The following is a 15,673-nucleotide window of genomic DNA, read 5'->3' on the forward strand; positions in this document are numbered from 1 at the left end:
TATATGAAGTAGGTATATGAGCATGAGCCAGCAGTGTGCCCAGGTGGCCAAGAGAGCCAGTGGCATCCTGGCCTGCATCAGGAATGGTGTAGTCAGAAGGAGCAAGGAGGTCATTCTGCCACTGTACTCTGCACTGCTTAGACCACACCTTGAGTACTGTGTTCAGTTCTGGGCCCCCCAGTTTAGGAAGGACATTGAGATGCTGGAGCGTGTCCAGAGAAGGGCAACGAGGCTGGTGAGAGGCCTTGAGCATAGCCCTACAAGGAGAGGCTGAGGGAGCTGGGATTGGTTAGCCTGGAGAAGAGGAGGCTCAGGGGAGACCTTATTGCTGTCTACAACTACCTGAGGGGTGGTTGTGGCCAGGAGGAGGTTGCTCTCTTCTCTCAGGTGGCCAGCACCAGAACGAGAGGACACAGCCTCAGGCTGTGCCAGGGGAGATTTAGGCTGGAGGTGAGGAGAAAGTTCTTCCCTGAGAGAGTCATTGGACACTGGAATGGGCTGCCCGGGGAGGTGGTGGAGTCGCCGTCCCTGGGGCACTTCAAGGCAGGATTGGACGTGGCACTTGGTGCCATGGTCTGGCCTTGGGCTCTGTGGTAAAGGGTTGGACTTGATGATCTGTGAGGTCTCTTCCAACCCTGATGATACTGTGATACTGTGTAAAAATATTTCAACAGGTGAAGGGGCTTCCTAGGATAGTTTTTTAAACTGAGGCTCAGCTTAAATTTTAATCACAGTACCGCATCACTTCCTCACCTGGTGTAAACTGAGGAATGTCTTTGCCTTAAAATCACAGAATCATAGAATCAACCAGGTTGGAAGAGACCTCCAAGATCATCCAGTCCAACCTAGCACCCAGCCCTAGCCAGACTAGACCATGGCACTAAATGCCTCAACCAGCCTTTTCTTGAACACCTCAAATTGTTCCTGGTATTAAATAATGAGCATCCAACACTAGCAACCCCTTCAAACTTTCTTGTTCTCTCTGCTCCCTGACTTCGAAGTGTGGAGATCAATTTACCACATCATCTGAAGACAAATTCAAGGGGGAAGCAGTAAGATGTATCAGTGGCAAGCACTGCAGAAAGAAAAACTCCCCACACTTGGAAATGATTCATACTGTCCTCAGAGCAGGGTTTGATTGGTTCCTAGTAATAGGGAAAGAGGATGCTTCTCCGTCAGTGATGGTACAGTAAACTCTTGAACAGCTGCTCATTAAATGGACGCTGTGTATCACCAGCCCTGAAAGGAGGCATAGAGCAGGAGATAATGTAATTAAAGACTGTCAGAGCACAGGTGCACAAACCATTAAAGGAAGTTTCCTGGGCAGTGTTAATTAGGGCACTACTTCCATTTGGAATGCCTGCTTTGGCGATCCTCTTCACATTCTCCAACCATAGGTATGGTTGTGTGCAGGCACACGTGTGCAGCAGCATCTTTGATCTACAAACGCAGCAGCAATGCTGTCTTCACGAGGCTCCTAATGACAGATGAATGATGAACACAGTTAAGAAATAATTTCATAGCTTCTACATCTAAATGGGCCAATTATGATCATTCATCAAATAAAAGAGACCAAAGGGTTTTACTTCATTTAATGTGATTATGTGCAATTACAGGCATCCCCTCTTGTGCTCAGCTAGGAGCTTTGAGTTTTCATCACCACAGTTCAGATGGCTACTGGGGAAACCAGTTCATACACTGCTTGGCCCGTTTCAAAGGGAAGCAGCAGAGTCTCCTGGGACTGGAAGACACAGGTTTAGGCTTCAAATGACACACACACACACTCTGCAGGATCATCTTTTCCAAAGCCAGAATTCAGCTTCCCTGCCTGCCGCTACCTGAACCAGCCTGCCGTTCCTCCAGACATGAAATGAAATCACAAAGCACTCGCTGCTGCAGCAGGAGGCTCATGCTGCTTCACTGCCACAGCTGCAGAACGTAAACAAGTTCCTCTTCTCCAGTTCACCGACTCCTCTTGCAGGAAGGGAGAAATCGAGGCTGTCTGAATGTCAAAGCGAATTTACATGGCTGTAACACATTGCTGAGAGCCATGATACCTCTCAGGGTTGTTTCTCTAATTAGTTGGTGGAGAGATCTGAAGAAACTGCTTGAAAGAGAGCACAGCAGCAAGGGCAAGTAAGGGAGAGCATCAGGAAAGGAGGGGAGATGATGCAGGGAGAAATGCAAGTAATGTGGGTTTTTTTTGCTGCCATGTTTTAGTTAGATGCTAAACACAGAATTGCAAATCACTGGGCTATTTTATTAGGTAAGGAGTTCTTATTTGACATGAAGGGAGCCCCAGACTCTGGTACAACAGGGAAAATATGTTCTCAACTAGCAGGTATAAGGAGATGTCACTACACAGAGCATCACAGGTTTGCAGTTATCTGTCTTCTACCCACAGATCAACACTAAAATGGTAAGGATTGGGGCGCAGGGGGAGTGCAAGCCCTCCATTTTGTGTAGTCATTTAAGTCAGGCAGTGAGCTACCAGCTCAGAGCATCACTGTGCCCTGTTTCAAATCACTGGACAACATACTAAGTCATTCCACTAAGTCATTTATTGAAGCCTAACTACCAAGTCCATGGAAAAACACAGAAGAACTCACATCCCTCAACTCTGCCTTTCCCAGACATATTAAGACTTTAAGTTTCTCTCTTGAAAGCATTGTCCATGTTCACAAATATTAAAGCCACTATTATTGGTGGCAAAGTAGGCAAGAGGAAAACTCTGGCAGCTGGCTTGCCAGCCCCAGAGCCCTTCTCTTCCCCTGTGTGGCCTCTGCAGCTGCTGTTTCTGCCACAAACTGAAGAAAACTTCAGGCTTGCACCCTATTTTTCAATCCCTTCAGCCTATCATCCAGATTTCTGCCTGTCTGCTCCAGTTCTCTGGAGGAGCAGCAGTGTTATGGGATACATACTACCACGGAGAGGCTACCTTTGGGGACAAGCAATGGTTTGACCCACAAAGTAGATTCCCCACTCCCTGGCAGACATTTCTCAATTCAAATCAGCAAGACCAAAGAAGGTAGCAGCAGCCAGCACTGCTGTAGTTTGTTCCACTCTATCTGGCACATGCCAGTAATGAGCCCTAGGAGTGGAGGATGTTTAAAACTACAACCGTAGTGGCACTAAAAGGCAGTGGGGAAAAGAAGAAATAGGAAGCAGTACAGAGGAAGAAAAGGCCAGGGCCACTTACTAAATGAGCTTTCCTGTCAGTGAAGTCACACCTACTCTGAGATGTTATCTCCTTCGGGTTGCATCAGTGAAGAGGACACCTGCAGAGTTAAAAGGATGTTGGTACCAGCTAGGTTTCTCTCCTGCCATCCTGCTAGCAGTGTCTGGTCACTTACCACACCTCTCTGTAGTACATGCTGCCTCTCTGGAGCTCTCTTCCCCTCTCCTTGCTCCACCATGTCTCACATGACAGGTGAGAAGTGCCTCTCACTGAAGTGAAACACAAAATGATCCCGCAAAAGCCCATCCCACAGCTAATGAAAGCACCTTGTGCTGACCGCAGCTGCTGCAAAGGGAAATGTCGATGGGACTATTACTGCCAGTGATTTCACTTAGCTGATGGCAACCCTAACCTTTGCTGTGCCCAGAGGCAATTTGTTTTCCTGGCTGCTGGAAAGCTGGAATGTACCAAGAGACATTACAGAAATGATGCATGCCCTGACCCTGTCTCATCATTGTTTGCTATGAGATGGCTCTCTTCTGAAGGCTGCAGCTGTCGGCAGCTGTGGCACTGCTTCCAGCTGGCTCCATATGGTGACTCATGGCATGGCATTTGGTGGGGGTTGCTTCTGCTGGACCATCTCACTACTGAGCAAGGAGTAGGGAAACTGTAGGCAGTAAGGTCCACAGATCTCTGCTGTTCTCTTGTTGTTCAGCTAATTCATCTTTTCTTTAAACTCCAGATACATTTGCATTATTAAACAGTGGGACATCACTGCTAAATGCCAAGCTTATAGACACTTGCAGCAGACAAAGTAACAGTCCTAAGAAACAAATTCCAGCTCCTCAGAGAAATCTCTTCAAAAATCAAGCTGGACACACATCCAGGTTATACAGATCTGTGCAAATATACTTGCAGTTGGCCAAATGTAGACAGTTCAAGATCTAGGGCAACACACAATCCAGAGAATAGCTTCTGAAGCTCTGCCACTTTGAGTACTGAAATCTTAGGTACCTAGAAGCCAAAGTATAAAAATACATGCAGACAAAAGTCCTCACCTTGACCTGAACCGACCGTCTGTGTAATCTGAGTAGCTCACAGAGCTCCCACTATCTGGGTAAAAAGCTAGACAAACAGTTCCCTCCTGCTGTTCTCAGATAGCTGGAAGCATTCGTGCTGCAGTCACTCAGTGAGGAGATTATACAGGCGTGGGTCAGCAAGAGTATCCTGCGTGTGAGCCAAAACACAGATACCAGCAGACCAGACGAGGCGCGGTGAGCTGGTGCTGTGGCAGAGGAGAGGGAGAGATCCCACTCATAGCACATTGCTCACTTAGAGGCTCCCACCCATCCACCACTCTAGTGACACTGGAAAGCTATGAATTAGGTGCAGTAAAACACAGAAAGTTATTCTAGCTAAGGAGCATCATGGGCTGAAACAAGGGCTCCATAGCTTCTGGCAAGGTGCTAAGCAGGGCAATAGCAGTATGAGGAGACATGGGGAAATAGGTGCACCTGGCAGTACCACTTAAACAACATGGTTGTCCTCCATCATAGGACTGCCCTAGTCTGTGCAGGAAAGCTTTGCCTCCTGACTTTTATGCTCTGACTGGACATCTTTCCCAAGATATCTCTTACTGTTGACCAAGAAGGATCATTATAACCAATCCAGCTTGTTGCTCACAGGCATTAGGTCTCCATCATCTTCACACTACAAAGTGCTTCTGGAAAACAGAAGTTCTCCCCCAACTCAGCTCCCATTATCATCTCCCAGTCCTGTGTTTTCTATCATCATGCACAGAAGAACAGTCATGTTAAAAGTTCATCTAATAGAAAAGATTTAAGGAGAAGAAACTGAAGTCAATCTGACCAAGGTCATCTTTTTGTTCTTATCTTCCCATGAAATAGACATAAGCTTTATTTGTTTCATCTTGGGAAGCATAATACTCTGTATTTACTATCCAAAATAATCCCCATTCATATATTCCTTCTGCAGACACAAATGTCACTGTTACAAATAATATCATATTATGGATTCTGAATATCAACTTCCCAATATGATTATATTATTGCTTTATATTTTTTAAACTGACTGGACAGCATGAAATTCACTTGGATTCTCAGTCAACAGCCAGTAGGTCAAGACAGGTTCTCCTGCCCCTCTTGTCTGCCCTGATGAGGCTACATCTGTAGTACCATGTTCAGTTCTGGGCCCCTCAGTTCAAGAGGGACATAGAACTGCTTAGGAGAGTCCAGCAAAGAGCCACAAAGGTGATGAAGGGAATGGAACATCTCTCTTATGAGGAGAGGGAGCTGGGGCTGTGCTGCTTGGAGAAGAGGAGTGTGAGAGGTGACCTCATCAATGTTTATAAATATATATTATAAATATATAAAGGGTGAGTGCCAGGATGCTGGAGCTTAAATAGCTCAGTTTCAGTGTATGGTGTCATTGATCATGTTTCACGAGAGAGAAAAGCAAACTCCTTTTGGGTTCTTGGGATATTTTGGATCTCTGAACTATCAGAAATTTAACACCAGCCCTCATTCTCTTCAAAAAACCCCTATATTTATGGACTACTTTGCCTTCAAGCCCAGTGACCCTCATGGTGTGCACCTGCACTCAGAAGCTGCCAGGTTTGCACTCAAGTCCAGATTTATTCAGACTGGTGCTCAGGCAGGAATTATGCAAAAATTAGCTGAGAGGTTGGCCCTCTCAGTGGAATAAATCAGCAGCATTAGGTCTGATTTAAAGATGCTGCCACATTTATAGCTGTTGAAGAGATGAGTCATATTTAGCTTTAGCTTCTTAAATAAGGACATGAAAGAAAGCTGTAGAAGCAGAAGTTCTACCTTAGCAGTTGGAGGCCTGGAGGACTTTATGGTCTCAAAGGTTTATTCCAACCTGGTTAATTCCATGATTCTGTGTGATCTGACACAGTCTTTCACAGCATCCTTGCAGCAAAACTGAGGCAGTGTGGTCTGGATGATCAGGTAGTGAGGTGGATGTGAACTGGTTGAAGGAAAGAAATCAGAGAGTTGTGGTCAATGGGATGGAGTCAAGTTGGAGGTCTGTATCTATTGGGGTCTCTCAGTGATTAGTACTGTTCTGTTCACTATATTCATCAATTACCTGGATGAGGGCACAAAGTGCACTGTCAGCAAGTTTGCTGATGACCCCAAACCAGGTGGAGTGGCTGCCACATCAGAAGGCTGTGCTGCCATTCAGTGAGACTTGGACAGGCTGGAGAGGTAGGCAGGAAGAAACTGAATAAAGTTCAACAAGGGCAAGTGTAGTCTTGCACCTGGGAAAGAACAACCCCAGGGATCAGTACAGGTTGGGGACTGACCTGTTGGAGAGCAGTGAAGTGGGAAAGGATCTGAGGGAGGAAATTCTTGACAGAGAGTGATTTGCCATTGGAATGGGCTGCCCAGGGAGGTGGTGGAGTCATCATCCCTAGAAGTGTTCAAGACTGGATGAGGCACTTAGTGCCATGGTCTAGTTGACTGGCTAGGGCTGGGTGCTAGGTTGGACTGGATGATCTTGGAGATCTCTTCCAACCTGCTTGATTCTATGATTGGCACATCATAAGAACAATCATAAGCAGCTTTAGATTTACATATTGAGTAAGAATTACAAGCCATCCCCTAAGAGACAGCAGGAGCTGGGGGGAAAAGTAAAAAAGGAAGGATGGGAGAAAATGTTTATCCTGAAAAATGAGATTGCTCAGAGTTACTCATGTGCCACCTCCATTCCAGCCTCTCTGGCTGTAAGTGTCCCACAGCTGCTTCTGATTCAGGGCAGCAGAGCTCTGAGTACTCATTTCTTGCAGAAGCTAAAACTTTCCTCACATGCCTTTGTCCCTGCAGCAGCAGGGGAAGCCAACACTGCCTTGCTCTGTACTGCTCTGTAAGAGAACATTAAAATCCCCCTGGCAGAACTGAGGTGGACTTCCTTATGCTCCCCAGGATTAGGAGCTGGAGGTTCTACCGGCTGGCACGGTCTTGTTATGTTGTCTCACTCATTGCACAGCAAATCCAGAAAGACCAAACACTGCACTTACAGAGGGCACTGGCATCCTTTTTAGGTCTGCCGTGAAAGCCAGTTCCCTGCAACCTTGTTTTGCTTAGCCAGCCTCTGAGGAATAACATGTTTGCTTTAAAGAGGGCTGCAGCTAATGGAAAGCGTCGCAGCGTTTTGTCGTGCTCAAATTCTTTTGCAGGGGAAAAAAAGTGGAGAAGTGGAGATTTACTTTGGAGGTGTGATTGGGGTTTCTGGGTCACGATTTCTTGGATCTGTGGCAAATGTCAAGGCTAATCTTGGTGAGGCTTTTTTTAAAACTCCAGTCTACTGTCCCTTGCTGCTGCTGGCCTCTTCACCCAGCGAAAGCAGAGCAGGCAGGACAGGCATCCGTATTGATCTGTTCCGTGATTAAGTACTTGAGTGCTACAGAATATAGAAACAGAAAATGAGGCTGCTGATTAATTGCTTCTCATAGTGAAGTCTGTTGGGATGCAGAATAGAATAGAGAGTGACAGGTGAGGAAAGATCTATTGAATGAAAAAATAATGCTTGCAACATGGCACAACAGGACGAGACACAAATTATGGACCTAAGATGGGACCAATATGACTTACATTCAAGCCCAGGGAATTGAAATCTGTACAGGGTTAACCCTCCAGGAGGAGTGACCTTGAACCTGACCCTAGATGGTCTTGACCTCTCCCCAGGGGTGGGTCTGAATACTACCAGTTGATGGTTAGCCCACTCTCCCTTCTTGTCTAAAGATCCATAAATGCAGAGGGGCTTCCTGTTCTCTCTCTCTGCACTCCCTGCCTCCCTGCTTACCAGCATCACCAGCCTGTGCCTGGTTCTCTTTGTTTTGTTTGTTCATTCTTCCTTGGGACTGGGGTAAGGTTGAGAGGGGTAGGGAGAAGGTGGAAGGGTGGTTGGGGGCCCCTGCTGGGGACTCAGGTTTCTGGGAGGGCTGTTGTGTTTCTGTATTCCCTTTTCCCTTGTCTATTTCTGTCTATAACTGTATCTACTGTAAATATCTGCTTGTGTATTGAGCTAAGCTGTAAATATAAGCTTCATTCAATTTCCAGAGCAGGCTGAGTCTAGTCTGGGTGATTTCTGAAGTGGGGAGGGAGGGGGGGTGCAGGGAACACCTAAACCATCACAAAATGGCAAAGGATATAAATTTTCTTTCCAGTTCAGACTTATGGCCACCTGGCAGCCTGACTGGACTAATATTTCCCCCTCTATTAGCAGCACAGAAGACCTGTAAATAGATTCAGGAAGAGGAAACATTTCTAGAATATAAGTTCCAAGTTTTCCCTTGATTGCTTTTAAACTCAACTCTTGCAACATTCTCAGTTCCCCCTTCCCTGTCCAAACCTATCCTTGCTGTTCCTGAGGACTTGTTTAAAAAGACTGCCAGACATACTACTGCCTCATCATTTCCTTCACTAGATGGATTACTTTTGGGGAGCCAGAATACAGTGATTTCCACTGACCTTACAAAGAGACAGATATAAATAGCCTTTAAGGGGAAAAGTTAGCCTTCTGTCATAGGATGACATCAAACAGGCTGGTAAAGCACAAATTGATTCGAAGTTAGGAGGACAGCACAGGTATGGAATGGCAATCAATAGCTGTGGGAAAGTATTTTTCCATTTTTCAAGACAGAAAAAAAATCACCTCCACTGGTACACAAGCTATGTCTAAACATATTCCTTCTGCAGATGATTTGAGATCAAAACAGTCAGAAGGATAAAAAGAAGGGGGGGAAAAGAAGGGAAGTATTTTTTTCCTTTAAGTTCATGAACTTTTCCCCATCTATTTCATGATGAGACAAGTTCTGGGGGAAAAGAGTTAAATTCTCATCCTATTCTGGCCCACTGACATTAAAAGAAAAGGTCAGGCTGGAACTAAGTGCCCTGACATTTTTACACCTAGCACTGCACAATAAAACTAGGAGACTGTTCCATGTAAGACTGTTCCATGTAAGAGAGATGCAAAGAAAGATCAGATTAAGTGAGGATGTGTCCTTGGCTTCTTTAGGACTGCAGTGAACCCAGCATGTTCTGGAGCCTACACAGACCAGATTAAGTGAGGATGTGTCCTTGGCTCCTTTAGGACTGCAATGAACCCAGCATGTTCTGGAGCCTACACAGACCAGATTAAGTGAGGATGTGTCCTTGGCTCCTTTAGGACTGCAATGAACCCAGCATGTTCTGGAGCCTACACAGACCAGATTAAGTGAGGATGTGTCCTTGGCTCCTTTAGGACTGCAATGAACCCAGCATGTTCTGGAGCCTACACAGACCAGATTAAGTGAGGATGAGTCCTTGGCTTCTTTAGGACTGCAATGAACCCAGCATGTTCTGGAGCCTACACAGACCAGATTAAGTGAGGATGTGTCCTTGGCTTCTTTAGGACTGCAATGAACCCAGCAAGTTCTGGAGCCTATAAGGCAGCCTGAGATGGCAGCTGTGTCTTATACATGCTGCTGATGTTGTACTGCAGAGTCGTCCTGCCCCTGGATCAGTAGAAGACCAAGAGGCAAAGTATTGCTATTAGGGTCATATTGCAGTGTATAAACACCAAGGTGATGGCCAACAATGGAATACCTTGGTGCTGTCCAATATCAACATTGCTGAGTAGGATTTTTTCTCTCAAAACATCTTGCAGATTAGGCAGGTGCAGACTACAGAGAGACAACAGAGTAGAAGAGGATGCTGCAGTGCTGGGCAACAGAATCACAGAAACATTCAAGTTGCAAAAGCCCCTCAGGATCACCAAGCCCAACCTAGAACCCTGCTCTACAAGATTCACCTTGAACCATAGCCCTAAGCACCAGATCCAAACGACCCTTAAACACATCCTGGGCGGTGACTCCACCACCTCCCTGGGCAGCTCATTCCAGTGCCTGACCACTCTCTCCATGAAAAACTTTTTCCTAATGTCCAATCTAATCCTCCCCAGTCTCAGCTTGAGGCCATTCCCCCTTGTTCTCTCTCCAACTACCTGTGAGAAGAGACCAGCACCAGCCTCTTCACAGTGTCCCTTCAGGTAGTTGTAGACAGCAATGAGGTCTGCCCTCAACTTCCTTCCTGCTTCTGCTCCTAAGAGAGAGGGAGAGTTAGATCTTCCCTTCTCAGACTTACTGCTGCTGTTGGTGTGTGGTCTCACCACAGGAGGAAGAGAGAGATGACAATGGCAGCTGCATTCTGCCAACACATTCTCCTCCTCTGTCCCTGTCTGCCAGCAGGCACCCGCGGGCAGGCACACGCATGTGAGCACACACAGGCACAGGCAGCAAAGATGAGCTGCCATATATCAATAGCACTATCAGTAATATGGAATGGGATTGCCAAAACCACCCAGTGCTGACATAAAAGGTAATTCTTCATCGTTAAGTAGAACTGCCAGCACAACAGCTATCAGCATTCAAATGTTTACTTTTCAGCCTGAGGAAGCAGAAAGCTCTCTGTGGGCTGCTCTAGGGGGAGGTGATCCTGTGGCAGAAGCATTAAGGGAGTGTCATTGGCCAAGACAATGGCAAGTTGATACTAACCAGACTAGAGCTCATCACCAGATCCAAAAATAAGACCTTGCTAACCTATGGTGTTCTGAACTCATGAACACCTGCAAAGGAACAGGTTCTTTCACTGTCACATCAGTGCCCCCTGGTTCCAGTGAGGACAACAGCTTTGCAACACTGGGACATTGGCAGCGCAGCAGAGCTGCCCCTAACACTTTGCCTCAGTGTGATGGGCTGCAGCCTCTGGATCTTTTGTGCTTTCTCCCTGACTTCTTTCTGTCTGAAATTTTCTTAAACATCTTCACACCCTCAGCCACACAGTCCCTGATGCAAAGCACAAGGAAGGTGCTGCATTTCCTCAAATATGGTCAGGCCACACCTTGAGTGCTGTGTCCAGTTCTGGGCCACTCAATTCAAGAGAGATGTTGAGGTGCTGGAAGGTGTCCAGAGAAGGGCGACAAAGCTGGTGAGGGGCCTGGAACACAAACCCTATGAGGAGAGGCTGAGGGAGCTGGGGGTGTGAAGCCTGGAGAAGATAAGGCTCAGGGGGGACCTCATTGCTGTCTACAACTACCTGAAGGGAGGCTGTAGCCAGGTGGGGTTGGTCTCTTCTTCCAGGCAACCAGCAACAGAACAAGGGGACACAGTCTCAAGTTGTGCCGAGGTAGGTCTAGGCTGGATGTTAGGAGGAAGTTGTTGGCAGAGAGAGTGATTGGCATTGGAATGGGCTGCCCAGGGAGGTGGTGGAGGCACCATCCCTGGAGGTGTTCAAGCAAAGCCTGGATGAGGCATTTAGTGCCATGGTCTAGTTGAGTGGCTAGGGCTGGGTGCTAGGTTGGACTGGATGATCTTGGAGGTCTCTTCCAACCTGGTTGATTCTATGATTGTATGATTCCATATGTCTTCTTGTCTTTCCTCAGACTGCTTGGCACAATCATTGCCTCTCTTCTTAAGGATCCTCTTGATACATTCCAATGATCTTTTTACTCTTCATGCTATCTCTTCCTGTACTCTTTCTTTTTCAATTTTTACCCTTTTTCCCACTCCTCTGTCTTCATTCTGTCTTTCTCTTCACTTCCTTCTCACTTTTCAACTGGAAAGGAACCCAGGGGACTTCCTTCACTCCGTTTAAACCTCTACTGATATTCACTAGTGAGACAGCAGACAAGGAGGGGAGAAAGTAATGAGCCTGCTTTGCAGAGTTATTTTGGTATAAAGTTTTATTTCCTCTTTTCTTAGCTCATTCCTCCTGCCTTTAGATAAAAAGAACTTATCATATTAATACAAGCAAGGGTAAAAATCAAACTAAAAATGAAAGAGAAAAATGTATTTACCTGACTTTTTGTACATTGAGCTGTCAGAATTGCAGGATCTGCAGGAGGGATTTCAAACATCTCCTGTAGAAGCTGGAGAGAGAAGATGGAAAACAAAGAAAAGGAAGGAAGAAGGCTAAGTTGCACTTGGCAGTGAGGAATGAATAAATTACAGAGCTGGCTAAATGCTTTCTCTGAAAGCCATTTTACATAAAACAGGACATTTGTCCAAATAAATGGCCTTTGGCTTTCATTTTAAAGATGTTATTGTTAAACAAACAAAAAACCTACTTGACAGTTTCCAGAAAAGGAGAAGGAAGACTAAAGAGGCAGCGGACCTGGGGTTCCTAGTGGAAGGTTGGCCATGAGCAAGCAATGTGCTCTTGTGGCCAAGAAGCCCAGTGTCATTCTGGGGTGAATTAGAAGGGCTGTGGATAGAAGGTTGAGAGAAGTTCTCCTCCCTCTCTACTCTGCCCTGGTGAGGCTGCATCTGGACTATTGTGTCCAGTTCAGGGTCACTCCCTTTAAGAAGGACAGGGAACTGCTTGAGAGTCCAGTGCAGAGCCACAAAAATGATGAAGGGAGTGGGACTGTGTTAATGTGTAGGTGTGTGCCTTGTGCCCTGAGGGTATTTACTGAGAGTCAAAATGATCAATAAAGGTCTCTGGCATAATTCACATTGAATTGTCTGGAGTCCATGTGGCATCGCCTTGATCACACTGATCTGTGAAGACCTTAATCATGTTTCCTGTGGGCAAGCAAGCAAGCAGCTAATTCTGCAACAGTCTAGCTTGGCAGTCCTTCAGCCTTTTGCACCCTTGAGGACAGCTGGCCATAAATTCCCTTATTGCATGGCCTTACCATCAAACTTCTAACAGGAAGATATTCATAAGAAAGAATGTTTCCTTGGATCAGCTGCAGACACTGCACCGTGTCTGTGTGTCTGATAGGCAACTCACAGATGATGCTGCAGAAACCACTGACCTACAGACAATTGCCTGTAAGAGCAGCTAGGCAGAAAAGAAAACAAAGTGTCAGTGATTAAGTACCAGTCTGAGATTTCATCTGGATCCCAACAGAATCTATTCCAGTCCTGGATCTCTTCCAATTCTTCAGCACTATGTTGAACAATTGAGGAGAGTGTGTATTACAAAGCCTGCAGATAACAGACTTAAGTGCACATTTGTAGGACAGGACTTGAATTCGATATAAGCTCAATAAATAGGAGAATCACAGAATCAGTCAGGGTTGGAAGGGACCACAAGGATCATCTAGTTCCAACTCCCCTGCCATGGGCAGGCACACATCACACTACATCAAGCTGTCTAGAGCCTCATCCAGACAAGTCTTAAACACCTCCAGGGATGGGGCTTCCACCACCTCCCTGGGCAATCCGTTCCAGGGTCTCACCACCCTCATGGTGAAGAACTTCTTCCTAACATCCAGTACAAATCTACCCATTTCCAGCTTTGTTCCATTCCCCCCAGTCCTATCACTACCTGGCAGCCTAAAGAGTCCCTCCCCAGCTTTTTTAATATACTGAAAGGCCACAATAAGTTCACCTTGGAGCCTTCTCCTCTCCAGACTGAACAGCTCAAACTCCCTCAATTTCTCCTTATAGAAGAGGTGCTCCAGCCCTCTGATCATCCTCACGGTTCTTCTCTGGACACCTTCCAGCACATCCATATCCCTCTTGTAATAGGGGCTCCAGAACGGGACACAGTACTCCAGGTGAGGTTTCACCAGTGCAGAGTAAGAGGGGGAGGATCACTTCCCTTGCCCTGCTGGCCACACTTCTCTTGATGCAGCCCAGGATCTAGTTAACTTTCTGGGCTGCAAGAGCATGCTGGTGGCTCGTATTGAGCTTCTCATCCATCAGAAACCCCCAGGTCCCTCTCCTCAGGGCTGCTCTCTAGCCAGTCGCTGCCCAGCCTATATTGGTGCTTGAGATTGCCTCGACTCAGAAATCAACAAGCCTGAAAACAACAAATCATCATTCAATAAAACCTTCAACAAAATGTGAAACTAGGAAAGAAGACAAGAAATGCTGAGACAAGCTACAACTGAGAAGTTAAAGCATTTGTTTCAGGCTACAGCAAAATGCAAAACTCAAGGTGAATGGGGTTCTCATTTTAGCAGCTATTACTCAGTGCTGCCTGCAAAAATCATGCAGAAATCTCGCTGTGCAACTCCACCCCAGTGAGGGCTGATCTAGCATCTCATATGCAGGGCTCTGAAATGGACATGAAGGTCAAAGCAGATGGAAATGCAAAAGACAGCTGTAAGAAAGACAGAGGCGAAGAAAGCATTGCAGTAGAGGGGAATGATGAATGATGCAGGGTCTGGAAAACAGGAAAGGTGTGTTGTAGAAACAGCTGTTTTGATAAATTATTTACTTTGGTGGGGGTTGATGCTTGCTAAATAAATAGATAGATATGTTGTTGCCAGTAGTATGGACAAACACTTTTGGGCTGATGCAGGTGCCTCTTTATTAAATGCCTGTGTCCCTTTATTCCATGCAAGTGCAAGCCTGAGCTGCTTTTTATACCACCATACAAACAGAGCATTAACATAATGCAGCTGATGTACAGCCCTGGTTTCCCATGGGTCAGCTGGCCTGTTATCTTCTCTCCCACAGGGAAGCCATCCAGAGCTCTGGGAACCAAGGCTGCTTACGATGTACACAGCTCATCATTTTTCTTTCTTACATTTCTTCCCTCGTTCCCACAATAGATATACATTATTTCATCATATCTGAGCTTAATGGGGAGGGTGGATTCACTCCTGTATTACATTAGCTTCACTCTGCTGATTTCAAAAGCCTCAGAATGATGAAAATTAGAATGGCAGGTGAACAGGAGAGAGAAAAGTCCAAAAGGTAGAACTAAAACCTTACCCTGACAATTTTTGAAGATGGCCATTGAACAATGAAAGACAAAATTAATTAATGTTGTTTCCTCCTTCTTCTCTAAAAGGCATAGAATAATGGGAAATGCTTCCTAGTATTTTCTGCAAGGGCATAACTGGATATTTTTCACCAGTTCTGGATGGTTGAAGCCCTTCAGGTGCCTCAAGAGCTGAAATCACCCATCTCTGCCACCAAAGACAACAACTGCAGACATCACAACACTCTCCTTTCAGCTGCCTCCCAAAGCAGGCTGAGATTCCAACAGCAGTAGCACAGCAGTTATTTTTTTTTCTATCTCTGTATTGTTTTGGTTACCTTATTAGCAACAAGATAGTTCCTCATCAGAAGTAATGCATCATCTTTGATTACCCTCCTAGATTACGTTTCTCATGCCTTCTATTCACATCTCACAGCTCTCATTATTATACACATTTCCAAACTTTCATCTCCCAAAGGGCAGAGAAGGAATAACAGGGAAGTTGGAATTTAACAAGATTTGGCACTAAGCCTTGATTTATTAAATCAAAGACTGGGGGAATGTGCTAGTTTGAAGCAAGCTGGAATGTTTTGGTAGAAGAACTAGATAACGGGCAGTGAAATGAGAAACAATTGTGTCTACTTCTCTCACAGTCACGCTGAGAACTCTGGGAAGAAGAAGAAAACATTCTCCATTTTGTCTCTCACTCTTGCTTTTGCCTTAGACCTGGTCACATCTCATTAACCCTGCTCCT

General features: G+C 45.8%; 1 long non-coding RNA gene across 3 annotated transcripts; it reads right to left on the reverse strand.

Moving 5' to 3' along the window:
- Nucleotides 1-1,029: 1,029 nt before the first annotated feature.
- On the reverse strand, nt 1,030-3,438 carry LOC135183288 (uncharacterized). 3 transcript variants are annotated; one of them, XR_010305482.1, is made up of 3 exons: nt 3,354-3,438; nt 3,200-3,278; nt 1,030-1,239 (listed from the first exon to the last, which is right to left on the reverse strand). It is a non-coding gene; the product is annotated as an uncharacterized LOC135183288 (long non-coding RNA). The 3 variants fall into 3 exon arrangements; XR_010305483.1 differs by lacking the exon at nt 1,030-1,239 and adding an exon at nt 1,575-2,002; XR_010305484.1 differs by lacking the exon at nt 1,030-1,239 and adding an exon at nt 1,575-2,104.
- Nucleotides 3,439-15,673: the final 12,235 nt, after the last annotated feature.

Source organism: Pogoniulus pusillus, chromosome 18 (genome assembly GCF_015220805.1).
Source record: "Pogoniulus pusillus isolate bPogPus1 chromosome 18, bPogPus1.pri, whole genome shotgun sequence".
Taxonomy (NCBI): Eukaryota; Metazoa; Chordata; class Aves; order Piciformes; family Lybiidae; genus Pogoniulus; species Pogoniulus pusillus.